Source organism: Schistocerca gregaria, chromosome 6 (assembly GCF_023897955.1).
Source record: "Schistocerca gregaria isolate iqSchGreg1 chromosome 6, iqSchGreg1.2, whole genome shotgun sequence".
Taxonomy (NCBI): Eukaryota; Metazoa; Arthropoda; class Insecta; order Orthoptera; family Acrididae; genus Schistocerca; species Schistocerca gregaria.
In genome coordinates, this window is record NC_064925.1 from 538,527,707 (window position 1) to 538,545,254 (window position 17,548).

Below are 17,548 nucleotides of genomic sequence, written 5' to 3' on the forward strand. Positions count from 1 at the left end.
TTTGATAGACAGCCAAATCTAATGTGATAACAAATTGAAATAGTTTCTGCTTGACAATTTCTATTACTGTAACGTGTAAAAGATAATGCGTAGGAATTACAAACTCAAATCTTCATATCTTTTTTTCTTTCAGTACATCCGTATTATTAGGATCTATGGTGCGCAAGGATCCATGGAACATGTTGCTAACGAGGTAACACTGGAATGTTTCCCCAGTGGTTGGAAATCTTAACGTGACTGCCAGCCTATGTAAGGAACGTAAACACAAGCTAAACTTGAGTTAGCGAAAAACTTGTACTATTATGTATCTCATATCGTTGTACAGCATTATGTAATGTTCCTTACCATCAATTCCCTGTACAAGTCATCGAATAGCCCTGAACCCTCTTCGCGATTTTCTCCGCTCTTCTTCGGCAATAGCCAACTGAGTTAAATGCAGCTGTTTTATTCGGTGCATTTTGGTAGAAACTGTGTGGTTTGCAAGCCAAATAACGCTTGCACTGGTCACTAGAGAGCGCTGGGAGCGCAGACCAAGTTAACCAATTCGTCGCGCATGCCGGCGATGCTGTCTTTCGTGACATCCACAGAAACAGCTATTTTGTGATGAAACATCTGCGGCGATGTGGATATCCCAGAGTCTAACTCTTAATGCACACAATAAAAATATTTTCGTCCTTAAAAGATAAAGGAGTTCGATTTTGGTCCATTTGTGTGACCGATAATAATAATAATAATTTATTTTTGTCTTAAGTCGTTACTACTACCCATTTATGACCCAGTGCCCCTACACTGGCCTTAACGCACAGTGTCCAGGAAGGATAGATCTGTTGTTGACATCTTCAAGGGCGAATGACGGTTCAGTGATCTTGGTCTAGGTTTTCCGCACATTTAACACGAGAATCCTGTTTCTGTCTTATCAGCAGCTTCTTCAAGTCTGTAATGCCTTTTTTTATTCCCCGACGCAGGGATCACTTGTGCAGTTATTAAGATATACGACAAAACCACCTGACGGCTACTGCATCCATAGAAATCTTTGCTTCATGGTATGAGCCCAGTTTGTCCAACACAGAGGACACAAATAATGGTCGGTTTGAAGCCAGAGAATGTCTGAACGTTCTTCATAAACTATATACAAGTATTCAGTGCAGCGCTTATTATACAGGGTGTTACAAAAAGGTACGGCCATACTTTCAGGAAACATTGGTCACACACAAATAAAGAAAAGATGGTATGTGGACATGTGTACGAAAACGCTTAATTTCCATGTTAGAGCTCATTTTAGTTTCGTCAGTATGTACTGTACTTCCTCGATTCACCGCCATGATTTTATACGGGATACTCTGTAAGTAGGCTGTTTAGGTTCTTATATTGGTAACGCCACCGCCACGTAACGCTCTGTATGAAAATCACTGGCTGTGCTGTGTGCAGTCTGTGGCTGGGTGGCATTGTTGGAATTTGCTATTGTAGTGTTGGATAGTTGGCTGTTAACAGCGGGCAGCATTGCGCAGTTGGAGGTGAGCCGCTAGCAGTGGTGGATGTGGGGAGTGAGATGGCGGAGTTCTGAGAGCGGATGATCTGGACAGAGACAGTAAATTTAAATACTGGATGTCATGAACTGATATATATATTATGACTTTTGAACACTTTCAAGGTATATACATTGCTTGTTCTCTATCAAAATGTTTCATTGGCTAACTATGCTTATCAGTAGTTAGTGCCTTCAGTAGTTTGAATCTTTCATTTAGCTGGCAGTAGTGGCGCTCGCTGTATTGCAGTAGTTCGAGTAAAGAAGATTTTTGTGAGGTAAGTGATTTGTGAAAGGTATAGGTTAATGTTAGTCAGGGTCATTCTTTTGTAAGGATCATTGAAAGTCGGATTGCGTTGCGCTAAAAATATTGCGTGTCTTTTTAGTGTTTATCAGAATAGGTAAAGCGCGAAATGCGAAATGTCTGAGTACGTTCAGTTCTGCTCAGCTGATTGAAAATCAAATAACGTAACAGGTATATCAGCACAGTAATTTTTTAAGGGTACGTTTCAACTCTACCTGTGCTGCTAGAACGTGTGCCTTTACAAATACGACACAACATGTGGTTCATGCACGATGGAGCTCCTGGACATTTCAGTCGAAGTGTTCGTACGCTTCTCAACAACAGATTCGGTGACTAGTGGATTGGTAGTGGCGGACCAATTCATTGGCCTCCACGCTCTCCTGATCTCAACCCTCTTGACTTTCATTTATGGGGGCATTTGAAAGCTATTATCTACGCAACCCCGGTACCAAATGTAGAGACTCTTCGTGCTCGTATTGTGGACGGCTGTGATACAATACGCCATTCTCCAGGGCTGCATCAGCGCATCTGCGATTCCATGCGACAGAGGGTGCATGCATGTATCCTCGCTAACGGAGGATATTTTGAACATTTCCTGTAACAAAGTGTTTGAAGTCACGCTGGTACGTTCTGTTGCTGTGTGTTTCCATTCCATGATTAATGTGATTTAAAATGAGCTCTAACATAGAAAGTAAGCGTTTCTGGACACATGTCCACATAACATATTTTCTTTCTTTGTGTGTGCGGAATGTTTCCTGGAAGTTTGGCTGTACCTTTTTGTAACACCCTGTATACGTCCAAATAGTATTCAATGGTGCACATGGTGATGACAACTTGTGAGAAGAATTTATGCGAGTCCTCAACGTTGTGGAAACATTTTCCGAAAAAAGTCATAAAATTCAATAATTATGACAGAAACTTAAAGCTAACGCTACGTATCAAGATAATAAGACTCTATGATACAGAAAAATGTGGTCATGATATGCCTCTACGTTTTAGTCCGTGGAATGTAAATCACGGAATCCATCTTATCAGACTAATATTTGCGGCATGTCATACTGTCAGAGATCCAGTGACACCAAATCAACTGCAGAACAAATAGCCAGAGCTGTTGACAATATAATCGTCTGCTGAAGAATGAGGAATGTATGAAGTTATCACAACTGTGTCCAGATAAATATAGTGGACAAATCACAGAGTCAAGGAAACCGAACCCAAAGCTGGACGTACGCAAGCTTCCGTAGAATCATGGCACACTGAAGACGACTACAGGAATTTATCGCTTACTTGTGAGCTAATAGACAAACGGATCGGAATTTGTGCACGGTTAAGCAGGAATCGTTGACCATTCTTAGACAACAGCCTTCGAGTGGTATTAGTGGTTCGTCTCGATCTCTATAGCATTCCTATTATGTTAATTTTTGCTCTTAGTGTCACAAAAATCAATCTGCATTTTCTTGGTTCCAGTTTCCTTAACGGTCAAAAAGGTTAAAGTGTATTTAAGAAACTGAAATGTGCAATGAAAAATATTGTCGTATTACACGAGCAAACTAGAATGTTGCTCAAGTCTGGTGGTCCCATACAAAATACCCGTAGTTATATCACGAAATATCGAAGATACTAGGTGCGACAATAAAGTAATGAGACTGGGGTGGAAAAATAATGTTGCTTACCGTTTTAGCCAAGTTTAGCGTGGTCTCCTTCAAAGTAGTTCCCCACTGAGTGCAACCACTTTTTCCAGCGCTTCTGCCATTGATGATAACATTTCTGGAACTCATCTTCTGTAATATCCTCCATGGCCCTCGTCACAGCTTTTTGGACATCTTGTGTTGTTTGAAAATGATGTCCGTTGACCGGCGTTTTGACTCTTGGAAATAGAAAAATGTCGCACAGAGCGATATCTGGTGAATAAGGTGGCTGTGGTAGTACTTAAATTTGTTTTGAGGTTAAAAATTGCTGTACTGACAGAGCAGTATGGGATGGCGCATTATCGTAATACAGAATCCAATTATCCGCTGTTGACCTCAAGACCAGTTTACAGCGCACACAGCGACTCAACTGCGATCGTTCTTTTCGCACCCTGCACGAGAGGGGAACGGGAAGAAACCCTGGTACAAGATGCACTGAGATGTACTCTCCGCCATGATCTTGAATGACTTGGAGAGTATAGATGTAAATGTGAATGCATTGCTCAAGTTGTCACACCAGAAATAAATTTTATTCAATCTGCTGTAGGAGAGTATAACGCAGGTGAGATAATATGGTAACTTCAATAAACTGGAAAAGTAAATACACTGTCGGAAAACAACAATCGTAAAATAAAAATAAAAACTTATTAATGTAGAGTACTGAAATGTCGAGAATACCTTTGTCTGGGTATCATATTTAAGTGATTAACATTGTAAGATCACAGGTTAATGTACGCTCGAGGTAAGCCATTGCCAATATGAAACGCTTGGATATTTACATCTTGGGTTATCGGGTGTTCTGCCGGATATCAGCGTCGTACTTGCACGATATTTCGGTCACGTAGCTCGTAACCTTTATCAGATGCGACCTGAGACTGCTCCTAGAGTGGACCTGGTCCAGTATTTATGCCTATGGCCTTCCCGCTCCACCAACGGCTGCAGGCGCTTCCTCTATGGTCCGCGCCCATTCCCTGCGACCTGCTGGAGCGTTGCTGCTCCGTTTTCCGTCCGCTGCGGTTCTAGGTGTTCCCTCTGCGGTCTGCGCCCACCTAACCCGCTCCTGGGGGTTTCATCTACGGTCTGGGGTACGAAGCGTTCCGCCTGCGGTCCGTGCCCGCTCACCACGATCCGTAGGAGCGTTGCCGCTCCGTGACGCACGTTGACGCACGACGACGGAGTCGCTGAGATGTGCAGCCGCGAGAAGGACGTCTCTGCGCTTGCTAGCGACGCGAAGGGTGTGGCAGATTGCCGTCCGGCCGCGCTTGCGCCATCGGCGGCCCCATCTGTCCCCCCACTTATGACGACCAGTGCTATGGCTATGGATTTGATGGATACAGCTCCGGAAACTTTGAAGACAGCGCTGTCTGCTCCGCTCCCAGATTCTGAAGATGAGAGCTCCACCGCCCCTCAGCCACGTGGACGAAGCGGGAAACAGAAGAGGAGGGCTACAGCCGCGACGTCTGCTGTTCGCAGCTCGCCGATCGAGAAGAGGGCCAAGCAAGATTTCGCCCCTGACGCTAATGGTATTGTCCCGGCCTAGCGAACTGCAAGACGCTTGCAGTCATCGACGACGCTTCCAACTGCCGTCGCCAAATCATACAACGCGCTCGCTGACGCGCCAGACCAGCTGCCGCGCGATCCTTCGCCGAAGAAAGACTCCCATCTTCCGCCGGTGGTCCTCGGTTTCGGCCGCCCTATGGGGAACTGCAGAAGTTGTTGCGCAGCTGGACAACAGCCGTGTATACCGTGAAGCCTGCCGGACGAGACCTGTACAGGGTCACACTCCGAACTGCTGACGACAATCGCCGGGTCACTCAGGAGGCGTCTGAGCGTGGTATCCCGTTCTATACCCACGCTTCCGCACCTGACAAGGTCTTGAAGATTGGTATCCGGGACCTCCCATTCAACATGGAAGCCGATCACCTGCATCGCGAACTCACTGACCTGGGCTTCTACATACGGGCAGTCGTGAAGATGAAGTCGCATAAATCACGCGATGATACGCCACTCTTCCTGGTCGTCTGCTCCGACACCGTGGAGAACCGTAAACTCTACCAATTGACGCGGGTCGCCGACGTTCCGGTTCAGACCGAAGATCTTTGCTCCCAGAGATGCCCTGTGCAGTGTTTTCGCTGCCAGGGGATCAATCACGTCGCGCGCCACTGCTCTGTATCGGACAGATGTGTTAAATGCGCCGGCGCCCACGCAGGAAGTGCGTGCCCCAGTCCGCCCACCGAGAAACCGACAAGTGCACTCTGTGGCGGTGCTCACGGGGCCAGCTATCGTGCGTGTGAGGTGTGGAAGCGTGCCATCGCTTGCCAACGTGGCCAAACATCAGCGCTCCGTCCGAAGAAGCCAGCAACGAGACGGCCTGGCGTCTCTTTTGCGGCGGCAACGTCAGGGGCGCCCTCCGCCGTCCCGGCTGCGTCGGCTGCTCCTGCTCCTGCCGCGTCCGATGCCGTGCCGATACCTGAGGCTCCTGTGCCTCCACCACAGCTGCTAGTGGCCGACCTGGGTACTGCCTCTCCCGGGACGTCGGCCGGACCGCGTCCCGCCAATCGCCGGCGCCAGGGTCAGCGCCCCGTGGGTACCCAGAGCTCTGCACCGTCAGTCGAGCAGCCCCACGTGGACTCTCACAGTGAGTCAGCCACGCCTCCCCCTTCCAGCGACGGGGCCGCGCAGGCTGCCTGTACCGCTGACCTGGCCAACCTTGTCGCACATCTCACTGCCCTGGTGGCCAGTGCTACGAAGTTGATAGAAGTCCTGTCGCAGCAACTCACCGCTGCAGTGCCGATGGCCTCTCCGGCCCCGACAGCTGTTAACGCTCACCAGCTGCACCATGGGCAGCGTTAGAGGGCTCACGGTCGTCGCGTGGAATGCCAACGGCGTCCGCACTCAAGCTGGCGAACTTCGCCAATTTCTTCGAGATGAAACTGTCGACATCGGCCTTATCAACAAAAACCCACCTGAAGCCTGGGGTCGACGTCAGGGCGGCCAATTACTCCAGCTATCGCACCGATCGACTGACGACAGGTGGTGGGACAGCCGCTTACGTCTGCAATGGCATTCGTCATCACGTGATATGACTTCCACCACTGGCAACCCTGGAGGCCACTGGTGTCGTCGTTCACAGCTCAGCGGGCGCCATCACGTTTGTCGCTGCCTATCGACCGCCGTCTCGTCCACTGGACCCTGCTGACATCGATGCTCTGCTCTCCTTGAGGGGGCAGTTGTTCGTCGCCGGGGACTTCAATAGTAAACACGTCTCCTGGAACTCCAAGATCACCAATGCCGCTGGCCGCTGCCTGCCCCGGGAAGCGGAAAGTCACCATATGCTTGTGGTGGGGCCGTACGACCAGACAATCGTCCCTACCCGTGGCCTCCCGGATATAATCGACATCGCGGTCGTCAAGGGCATCCCTCATCAGATCACTGCCACGACGAGGACGGCACTGTGTTCCGATCATGTCCCAGTGGTTTATGATATCGACGCCCTGCAAATGCTATATATGCTTTCACTGATCAAATATTAAATGCTCTGAATAACCGGACATCACCCATTGGTATTTTTTGTGATCTCTCAAAGGCCTTTGATTGTGTAAATCATGGAATTCTTTTAGATAAGCTAAATCATTGTGGTTTGAGTGGGGCAGTGCACAAATGGTTTAATTCATACTTAACTGGAAGAATGCAGAAAGTTGAAATAAGTGGTTCGTGTAATGTTAAAACAACAGCTGATTCCTCAAACTGGGGTGCTATCAAGCACGGGGTCCCACAGGGTTCGGTCTTAGGTCCTTTACTGTTCTTGTTATACATTAATGACTTACCATTCCACATTGATGAAGATGCAAAGTTAGTTCTTTTTGCTGATGATACAAGTACAGTAATAACATCCAAAAACCAAGAACTAAGTGATGTAATTGTAAATGATGTTTTTCACAAAATTATTAAGTGGTTCTCAGCAAACGGACTCTCTTTAAATTGTGATAAAACACAGTATATACAGTTCCGTACAGTAAATGGCACAACTCCAGTAATAAATATAGAATTTGAACAGAAGTCTGTAGCTAAGGTAGAATTTTCAAAATTTTTAGGTGTGTCCATTGATGAGAGGTTAAACTGGAAGCAACACATTGATGGTCTGCTGAAACGTCTGAGTTCAGCTACGTATGCTATTAGGGTTATTGCAAATTTTGGTGATAAGAATCTCAGTAAATTAGCTTACTATGCCTACTTTCATTCACTGCTTTCGTATGGCATCATATTCTGGGGTAATTCATCGTTGAGTAGAAAAGTATTCATTGCACAAAAACGTGTAATCAGAATAATTGCTGGAGCCCATCCACGGTCATCCTGCAGACATCTATTTAAGGATCTAGGGATCCTCACAGTAACCTCACAGTATATATATTCCCTTACGAAATTTGTTGATAATAATCCAACCCAATTCAAAAGTAATAGCAGTGTGCATACCTATAACACCAGGAGAAAGGATGATCTTCACTATGCAGGGTTAAATCTGACTTTGGCACAGAAAGGGGTAAATTATGCTGCCACAAAAGTCTTTGGGCACCTACCAAACAACATCAAAAGCCTGACAGATAGCCAACTAACATTTAAAAATAAATTAAAAGAATTTCTAGATGACAACTCCTTCTACTCATTGGCTGAATTTTTAGATATAAACTAAGTAAAAAAAAAACTTAGTCATTAGTGTCATGCAATATTTTGTGTAATGTAATATCTTGTACAGACATCTTTTATTAACCTGACACGTTCCACATCATTACGAAGTGTCGTATTCATGATCTATGGAACAAGTATTACTCTAATCTAATCCAGGAGAGGCATCTCACTTGCTGGCATCGATTGGAGTAGGTTTGAAGCAGCCGTGACGGACTCACTCTCTGCCGCGCCGTCCCCTGCGGAAGCTGGAGCGGACGCAGCACTTCTGCACTTTGCGGCAACCACGATCGACGCTGCCACTATAGCAACGCCGCCTCGACCTCGCACTCCGCCTGACTACTCCCGCCAGCTACCGCCGGACATCCTTGCGGCCATTACTGAGAAGAGCAGGGTCTACCAGGAGTGGCAGCGGACAAGAAATGCCGACACCAAGCGCCTCCTCAACAGGATGCGGCGGGACATCCGGGTCGCCATTGACAACCATCGCAGCCGCGACTGGAATAACAAGGTCGCCACCCTCTGTCTTGACGACGGCACAGCCTGGCAGACGACGAAGCGTTTCCTACGCCGCACGCAACGTATCCCTCCGCTGCTGGTCCATGGTCGGGCTCTCTGCGAACCAGCTGCGAAGGCTGATGCCCTCGCAGACGTCTTTGAGGCTGCGTTTACGCTGATCGAAGACCCGACCGACGCTGTCCACGACGACCTGGTTGCTGACCGGCTCCCACGCTACTTGAAGGCACGCGACGACGATGACGTCATTGAAGAGACGACGGTGGAGGAGGTGTCGTCCATCCTGCATGCCCTGAACCCCAGGAAAGCTGCGGGCTCAGACGAAGTTTCCAACGCCCTACTCCAGAAGTTGCCGCTGGTGGCTGTCACTCATCTCGCCGACGTCTTTAATGTAATCCTCCAGTCCTGCAGTTTTCCTCAGTCCAGGAAGCATGCAGAGATCGTGGCGATTCCGAAGATTGGGAAGGATCTGCGTCAGCCCGCGAACTACAGACGTATTAGTTCACTGCCGGCCGTCTCCATGGTCTTTGAATAGGTGCACATCAGGCGGGTGCAGCGCCACGTTGACGAGGAAGGCCTCCTGCCTGAAGAGCAGTTCGGCTTTCGCAGGGGCCACTCGGCAATTCACCAACTCCTTTGGCTAGTGGAAGATGCGTTCTTTGCCCTCGAGCTGCGCGAGTTCTTCGGCGCGGTGTTCCTGGACGTGTTGCGTGCTTTCGACAGTGTGTGGCACCGCGGCCTCTTGTTCAAACTTTTTGAACTTAGCGTCCCGAGGTCGCACGTCTGTCTCATCCGTTCCTATCTTGCCGATAGGACCTTCCATGGCTTGTCCTTCGTCCGCCGCATTTACGCCGGTGTGCCACAGGGCTCGGACTTCGGACCACTCCTGTACTCGCTGTACACTTCTGAAGCGCCGAAGATCGACCGTGTGCGGCTCGCCCTGTACGCGGATGACACGGCTCTATATACGAGGAGCCTCAATGCCGCCGTCATGCGCCGCCGTCTGCAGCTCACCGTTGACACCCTGACAGCCTGGGCCGTCAAGTGGCGTCTACAATTCAATGGGGCCAAGACGAAGTTCCTGATCGTCACCAGGCGACTCGTTCCTGCAGGTCTGCAACCGCTCACCGTCGGTGGCAGCCCTGTTCCGTGGCGTCCCACGGCTCATTACCTAGGCGTCACCATCGACCGCCGACTCACGTGGGTTCCGCACATCCGCGAAGTGAAGGCCAAAGTGCGCAACCGGCTCCGCATCCTGTACCCGTTGCTGAACCACGCTATCAACTACCACCGCTGCTGGGCATCACTCTCTACAAGGCACTGCTCCCCCCTGTACTCCAATACGCCGCCGACGTCTGGGGGAACGCCGCCGACACGAACCTGAAGACGCTGGAGACACTGCAGAATCGCATCCTTCGGCTGGCGTTGCACCTGCCTTACAATTTCCCCACCGCTCATCTTCACGACATCGCGGAAGTACCTCTGCTCCATGACCTCTTCCAGGCGACCGCCCGCACCTTTTACGAACGTGCTGGCCGGTCACACAACGCCCAAATCCGGACGCTGGGCCGCTAACTGCCACCCAGCGTCACCACCCGATGGCCACACCTGCTCGCTGCATAGCTAGCACTGCAGAACTGTGCTGAGGAGACACTCAAGAAGACAATCTACATGTGAAGACGTATTACACCGGCATGCATGGGAGGCAAAGCACTAACTGCTGCGAACTCTATCACACATCGGAGGACAAGTTATCTCCATGCAGATCCTCGCGAGGCGCCGCTACGTTTTTCGTCCACTGCGGCTCTGGATGTTCCCTCTGCGGTCCGCGCCCACGAGTCCCACTTCTGAGTGTTCCATCTTCGGTCTGGTGCTCCAGGCAGTCCGAAAGGGGCTCGTTTTCCATCTCCATGTCTCTGGTTCTTCTGTTTGTGTAGTGCTGCAGCTGGCCCCGTTGCTCCTTTAAGAATTCCAGAGTCGGATTCCAGGCTCTTCTTAGCTGGTACCCTGTGTCGCAGTTCATAAGATCATCAGCCATTTTTATTTCTATCGATTCGCTTATAACACTGTCCCAAAATCTGGGTGTTTGTGCTAGAATCTTGGTATCCTCATACTTCATGGCATGATCTAGGGCTAGACAGTGTTCAGCTATGGCTGACTTAGTCACCTGTCTTAATCTAGTGTGCCTCTGATGTTCTTTGCACGTGATCTCAACAGTTCTTGTCGTCTGGCCAATGTAGGACATGCCATGGTGATCTGGCCACATTGGATGGAAAGGCTCAATAAGTTTCTTGAACATCTTAACTCATGCCACCCTAATATCGAGTTCACCATGGAACTGAAGAAGAATGGCCAGCTGCCATTTGTGGATGTACTAGTCGAGAGGAAAGCAGATGGATCAATTGGCCACAGTGTGTACCAAAAACCAACATACACTGATTTATATCTGCAGGCCAGCAACTGTCACCACCCTGCACAGAAGAATGGGGTTCTGAAGACTTTGGTCCACAGAGCACATGCCCTGTCAGACCAAGAGAATCTACCTATAGAGATACAACGTCTCAAAACAGTTTTCCCCAAGAATGGGTACACGGACAGAGAAATTTAGAGGGCACTCCAACCAGCCACTATGCCACAGGTTCCTGAAGAAGACCAAGATAAAGCAAAGAAGGTGGCATATCTGCCCTATGCTGGCTCTGTTTCTGCCAGAATCAGTAGGATCCTTCGGAAACACAATATCAAGTGTGTTTTCTGTCCATCCAACAAGATTGGGGGACTACTGGGGAGTGTCAAAGACGACCTGGGGTTACGAAAACCAGGGATTTACAATATACCTTATCAATGTGGCATGTTTTGCGTTAAGGATGCTTAGGATAACCGTGAGAGTACTTCCACTGTAATACGAAATTGCACCCCAGACCATAATTCAAGTTGTAGGTCCAGGGTGTCTAGCACACAGAAAAATTGGTTGCAAGACCTCAACTGGCTTCCTTCCAACCAACACACGGCCATCACTAGCACCGAGGCAGAACCAGCTTTCATCAGAATGCACAATATGTAATGCTTTTTAAAACTTTTCGTTCCATATATAATTTTGAAAAATTAAGCAAATACTATAACGAGAGTAAGCTTTTGATAAGTGTAGTTTATCTGTTTAAAATAACCTCTTTGACGTAGGTGGAATAAATGAATTAAAACATAATTTGTAAATAATTATGTAATATGTCTAGTACAACTGTAATTACTTATGCAAATTTTGTATGTATATGCTGTCATGCAATTGTAGATGGTACTTACTTAGGGTTTTTCTAAGCAGAAGTGTAAATTAAAAAGATGTAGGGAACATAGGTAGAACGGAACTCCGTTCTGTAGTGGAATGAAAAAGGAGGTAGGGAGCATGAGTGAGAATTGGCGCGCGAGTGGCACACAGTCGGTAGCTGACCTGCAAGTTGTGAACACGCATTACGAGGTGCATTCAAGTTCTAAGGCCTCCGATTTGTTTTTCTCCAAACTGGAAAGAGATAGAAAAATGCTCATTGTTTTAAAATGAGGCCGCGTTCATTATCAATACGTTCCCAGAGATGGCAGCACGGTACGGCAGATGGAATTTTACCGCCAGTGGCGAGAATGAGAACTATTTTAAATACTTAAAATCACGACGTTTTCCTTACTTGAACAGCGTCCAATCATTCGTTTTCTGAATTTGCGTGGTGTGAACCAATTAATATTCATCGACAGTTGAAGGAGACATGTGGTGATGGAGTTATGGATGTGTCGAAAGTGCGTTCGTGGGTGAGACAGTTTAATGAAGGCTGAACATAGTGTGACAACAAACCGAAACAACCTCGGGCTCGCACAAGCCGGTCTGACGACATGATCGAGAAAGTGGAGAAAATTGTTTTGGGGGATCGCCGAATGACTGTTGAACAGATCGCCTCCAGAGTTGGCATTTCTGTGGGTTCTGTGCCCACAATCTTGCATGACGATCTGAAAATGCGAAAAGGGTCATCCAGGTGGGTGCCACGAATGCTGACAGACGACCACATGGCTGCTCGTGTGGTATGTTGCCAAGCAATGTTCACGCGCAACGACAGCATGATTGGGACTTTCTTTTCGTCGCTTGTGACAATGGATGACACGTGGATGCCACTTTTCAATCCAGAAACAAAGCGCCAGTCAGCTCAATGGAAGCACACAGATTCACTGTCACCAAGAAAATTTCTGGTAACCGCCAGTGCTGAAAACATGATGATGTCCATGTTCTGGGACAGCGAGGGCTTAATCCTTACCCATTACGTTCCAAAGGGCACTACAGTAACAGGTGCATCCTACAAAAATGTTTTGTAGAACAAATTCCTTCCTTCACTGTAACTAAAACGTCCGGGAATGGCTGCGCGTGTGCTTTTTCACCAAGACAACGCACCCGCACATCGAGCTAACGTTACGCAACAGTTTCTTCGTGATAACAACTTTGAAGTAATTCCTCATGCTCCCTACTCACCTGACCTGGCTCCTAGTGACTTTTGGCTTTTTCCAACAATGAAAGACACTCTCTGTGGCCACACATACACCAGACGTGCTGCTATTGCCTCAGCGATTTTCCAGTAGTAAAACAGACTCCTACAAAAGCCTTCGCCACTGCCATTGAATCATGGCGCCAGCGTTGTGAAAAATGTGTACGTCTGCAGGGCGATTACGTTGAGAAGTAACGCCGGTTTCATCGATTTCGGGTGAGTAGTTAATTGTTGTTGTTGTCTTCAATCCTGAGACTGGTTTGATGCAGCTCTCCATGCTACTCTATCCTGTGCAAGCTGCTTCATCTCCCAGTACCAACTGCAACCTACATCCTTCTGAATCTGCTTAGTGTACTCATCTCTCGGTCTCCCTCTACGATTTTTACCCTCCACGCTGCCCTCCAATGCTACATTTGTGATCCCTTGATGCCTCAAAACATGTCCTACCAACCGATACCTTCTTCTAGTCAAGTTGTGCCACAAACTTCTCTTCTCCCCAATCCTATTTAATACTTCCTCATTAGTTACGTGATCTATCCACCTTATCTTCAATAATCTTCTGTAGCACCACATTTCGAAAGATTCTATTCTCTTCTTGTCCAAACTAGTTATCGTCCATGTTTCACTTCCATACATGGCTACACTCCAAACAAATACTTTCAGAAACGACTTCCTGATACAGAAATCTATATTCGATGTTAACAAATTTCTCTTCTTCAGAAACGCTTTCCTTGCTATTGCCAGTCTACATTTTATATCCTCTCTACTTCGACCATCATCAGTTATTTCACTTCCTAAATAGCAAAACTCCTTTACTGCTTTAAGTGTCTCATTTCCTAATCTAATTCCCTCAGCATCAGCCGATTTAATTTGACTACATTCCATTATCCTCGTTTTGCTTTTCTTGATGTTCATCTTATGTCCTCCTTTCAAGACACTGTCCATTCCGTTCAACTGCTCTTCCAAGTCCTTTGCCGTCTCTGACAGAATTACAATGCCATCGGTGAACCTCAAAGTTTTTACTTCGTCTCCATGAATTTTAATAACTACTCCAAATTTTTCTTTTGTTTCCTTTACTGCTTGCTCAATATACAAACTGAATAACATCGAGGAGAGGCTACAACCCTGTCTCACTCCTTCCCCAACCACTGCTTCCCTTTCATGCCCCTCGACTCTTATGACTGCCATCTGGTTTCTGTACAAATTGTAAATAGCCTTTCGCTCCCTGTATTTTACCACTGCCACCTTTAGAATTTGAAAAAGAGTATTCCAGTCAACATTGTCAAAAGCTTTCTCTAAGTCTACAAATGCTAGAAATGTAGGTTTGCCTTTTCTTAATCTTTCTTCTAAGATAAGTCGTAAGGTCAGTATTGCATCACGTGTTCCAACATTTCGACGGAATCCAAACTGATCCTCCCCGAGGTCCGCATCTACCAGTTTTTCCATTCGTCTATAAAGAATTCGCGTTAGTATTTTGCAGCTGTGACTTATTAAACTGATAGTTCGGTAATTTTCATATCTGTCAGCACCTGCTTTATTTGGGATTGGAATTATTATATTCTTCTTGAAGTCTGAGGGTATTTCGCCTGTCTCATACATCTTGCTCACCAGCTGGTAGAGTTTTGTCATGACTGGCTCTCCCAAGGCCGTCATTTGTTCTAATGGAATGTTGTCTACTCCGGGGGCCTTGTATCGACTCAGGTCTTTCAGTGCTCTGTCAAACTCTTCACGCAGTATCGTATCTCCCATTTCGTCTTCATCTACATCCTCTTCCATTTCCATAATATTGTCCTCAAGTACATCGCCCTTGTATAAACGTTCTAGATACTCCTTCCACCTTTCTGCCTTCCCTTCTTTGCTTAGAACTGGGTTGCCATCTGAGCTCTTGATATTCATACACGTGGTTCTCTTCTCTCCAAAAGTCTCTTTAATTTTCCTGTAGGCAGTATCTATCTTACTCCTAGTGAGATAAGCTTCTACATCCTTACATTTGTCCTCTAGCCATCCCTGTTTAGCCATTTTGCACTTCCTGTCGATCTCATTTTTGAGACGTTTGTATTCCTTTTTGCCTGCTCAATTACTGCATTTTTATATTTTCTTCTTTCATCAATTAAATTCAATATTTCTTCTGTTACCCAAGGATTTCTAGCAGCCCTCGTCTTTGTACCTACTTTATCCTCTACTGCCTTCACTACTTCATCCCTCAGAGCTACCCATTCTTCTTCTACTGTATTTCTTTCCCCTGTTCCTGTCAATTGTTCCCTTATGCTCTCCTTGAAACTCTGTACAACCTCTGGTTCTTTCAGTTTATCCAGCTCCCATCTTCTTAATTTCCCACATTTTTGCAGTTTCTTCAGTTTTAATCTACAGGTCATAACCAATAGATTGTGGTCAGAGTCTACACCAGCCTCTGGAAACGTCTTACAATTTAAAACTTGCTTCCTAAATCTCTGTCTTACCATTATATAATCTGTCTGATACCTTTTAGTATCTCCGGGGTTCTTCCACGTATACAACCTTCTTTCATGATTCTTAAGTCAAGTGTTAGCTATGATTTAGTTGTGCTCTGTGCAAAATTCTACTAGGCGGCTTCCTCTTTCATTTCTTATCCCCAATCCATAATCACCTACTATGTTTCCTTCTCTCCCTTTTCCTACACTCGAATTCCAGTCACCCATGACTATTAAATTTTCGTCTCCCTTCTCTATCTGAATAATTTCTTTTATTTCATCATACATTTCTTCAGTTTCTTCGTCGTCTGCAGAGCTAGTTGGCATATAAACTTCTACTAGTGTAGTATGTGTGGGCTTCGTATCTATCTTGGCCACAAAAATGCGTTCACTATGCTGTTTGTAGTAGCTTACCCGCATTCCTATTTTCCTATTAATTATTAAACCTACTCGTGCATTACCCCTATTTGATTTTGTGTTTATAGCCCTGTAGTCACCTGACCAGAAGTCTTGTTCCTCCTGCCACCGAATTTCACTAATTCCCACTATATCTAACTTTAAACTATCCATTTCCCTTTTAAAATTTTCTAACCTACCTGCCCGATTAAGGGATCTGACATTCCACGCTCCGATCCGTAGAACGCCAGTTTTCTTTCTCCTGATAACGACATCCCCCTGAGTAGTCCCCGCCCGGAGATCCGAATGGGGGACTATTTCACCTCCGGAATATTTTACCCAAGAGGATGCCATCATCATTTAATCATACAGTAAAGCTGCATGTCCTCGGGAAAAATTACGGCTGTGGTTTCCCCTTGCTTTCAGCCGTTCGCAGTACCAGCACAGAAAGGCCGTTTTGGTTAATGTTGCAAGGCCAGATCAGTCAATCATCCGGACTGTTGCCCCTGCAACTACTGTAAAGGCTGCTGCCCCTCTTCAGGAACCATACGTTTGTCTGGCCTCTCAACAGATACCCCTCCCTTGTGGTTGCACCTACGGTACGGCCATCTGTATCGCTGAGGCACGTAAGCCTCCCTACCAACTGCAAGGTCCTTGGTTCATGGGGAGGGGGAGTAGTTAATTAGAAAAAAAAATCGGAGGCCTTAGAACTTAAATGTACCCCGAATTTACCTGCAAGACTGGGTTTTGGCGTCGGACGTGTTCCACATAATCGGCGCAGTACGGCAATATATTAATAGCTCAGAAATTTGCAATCTCATCATCGCCACCAAGAGGAAGACAGAGCCATGTACACCAAGAGCCGTACCTGCGCAATGTTACTACGCAGCACGGCCTCACGCCACCTTCGACATCAGTAACAGGCAAAGTACTTTATTTAGAAGTGTATCACAGTATGAACCATCCATCTTCAATCAGTGGAATATAAGTGTTAAATATACCTTTGTATTTAACCGTAATTTTCCTGTCATTTACCTCAGTAGGGTCCTTACCTAAACGAATTTATTCCAATTATCCTGATGTTTATTGAAGCTTGACTAATAGTAAATTACTGGCAATAGTACTGTTTTGGTAGTAAATTCTGAAAATCATTATTAAATACTAAAGTTTGCATGCATCAGTTTAAGGGCCACCGCTTTGCGTGACCATGAGGATAAGTTTTCAATAGTATTTCTGAAAGTAAAGTAACATAATCGTTTAACTGCAACAATCTTCTCCATGTCAAAGAAAGCCAGACAAATATTGGTGTTCGTAAAACGTTAACAAATAACATTCCTAAAGAAATGAAATTTAGTCGTGTTAAATAATAGTTCTGGTTTATGAATGATAGCTATAAGTTTAATTTTTTTTGTATCCTTGTTGAAGCATATGTGTGCCTTATGTAAATAATTACTGAAGTATAGTGATAAATC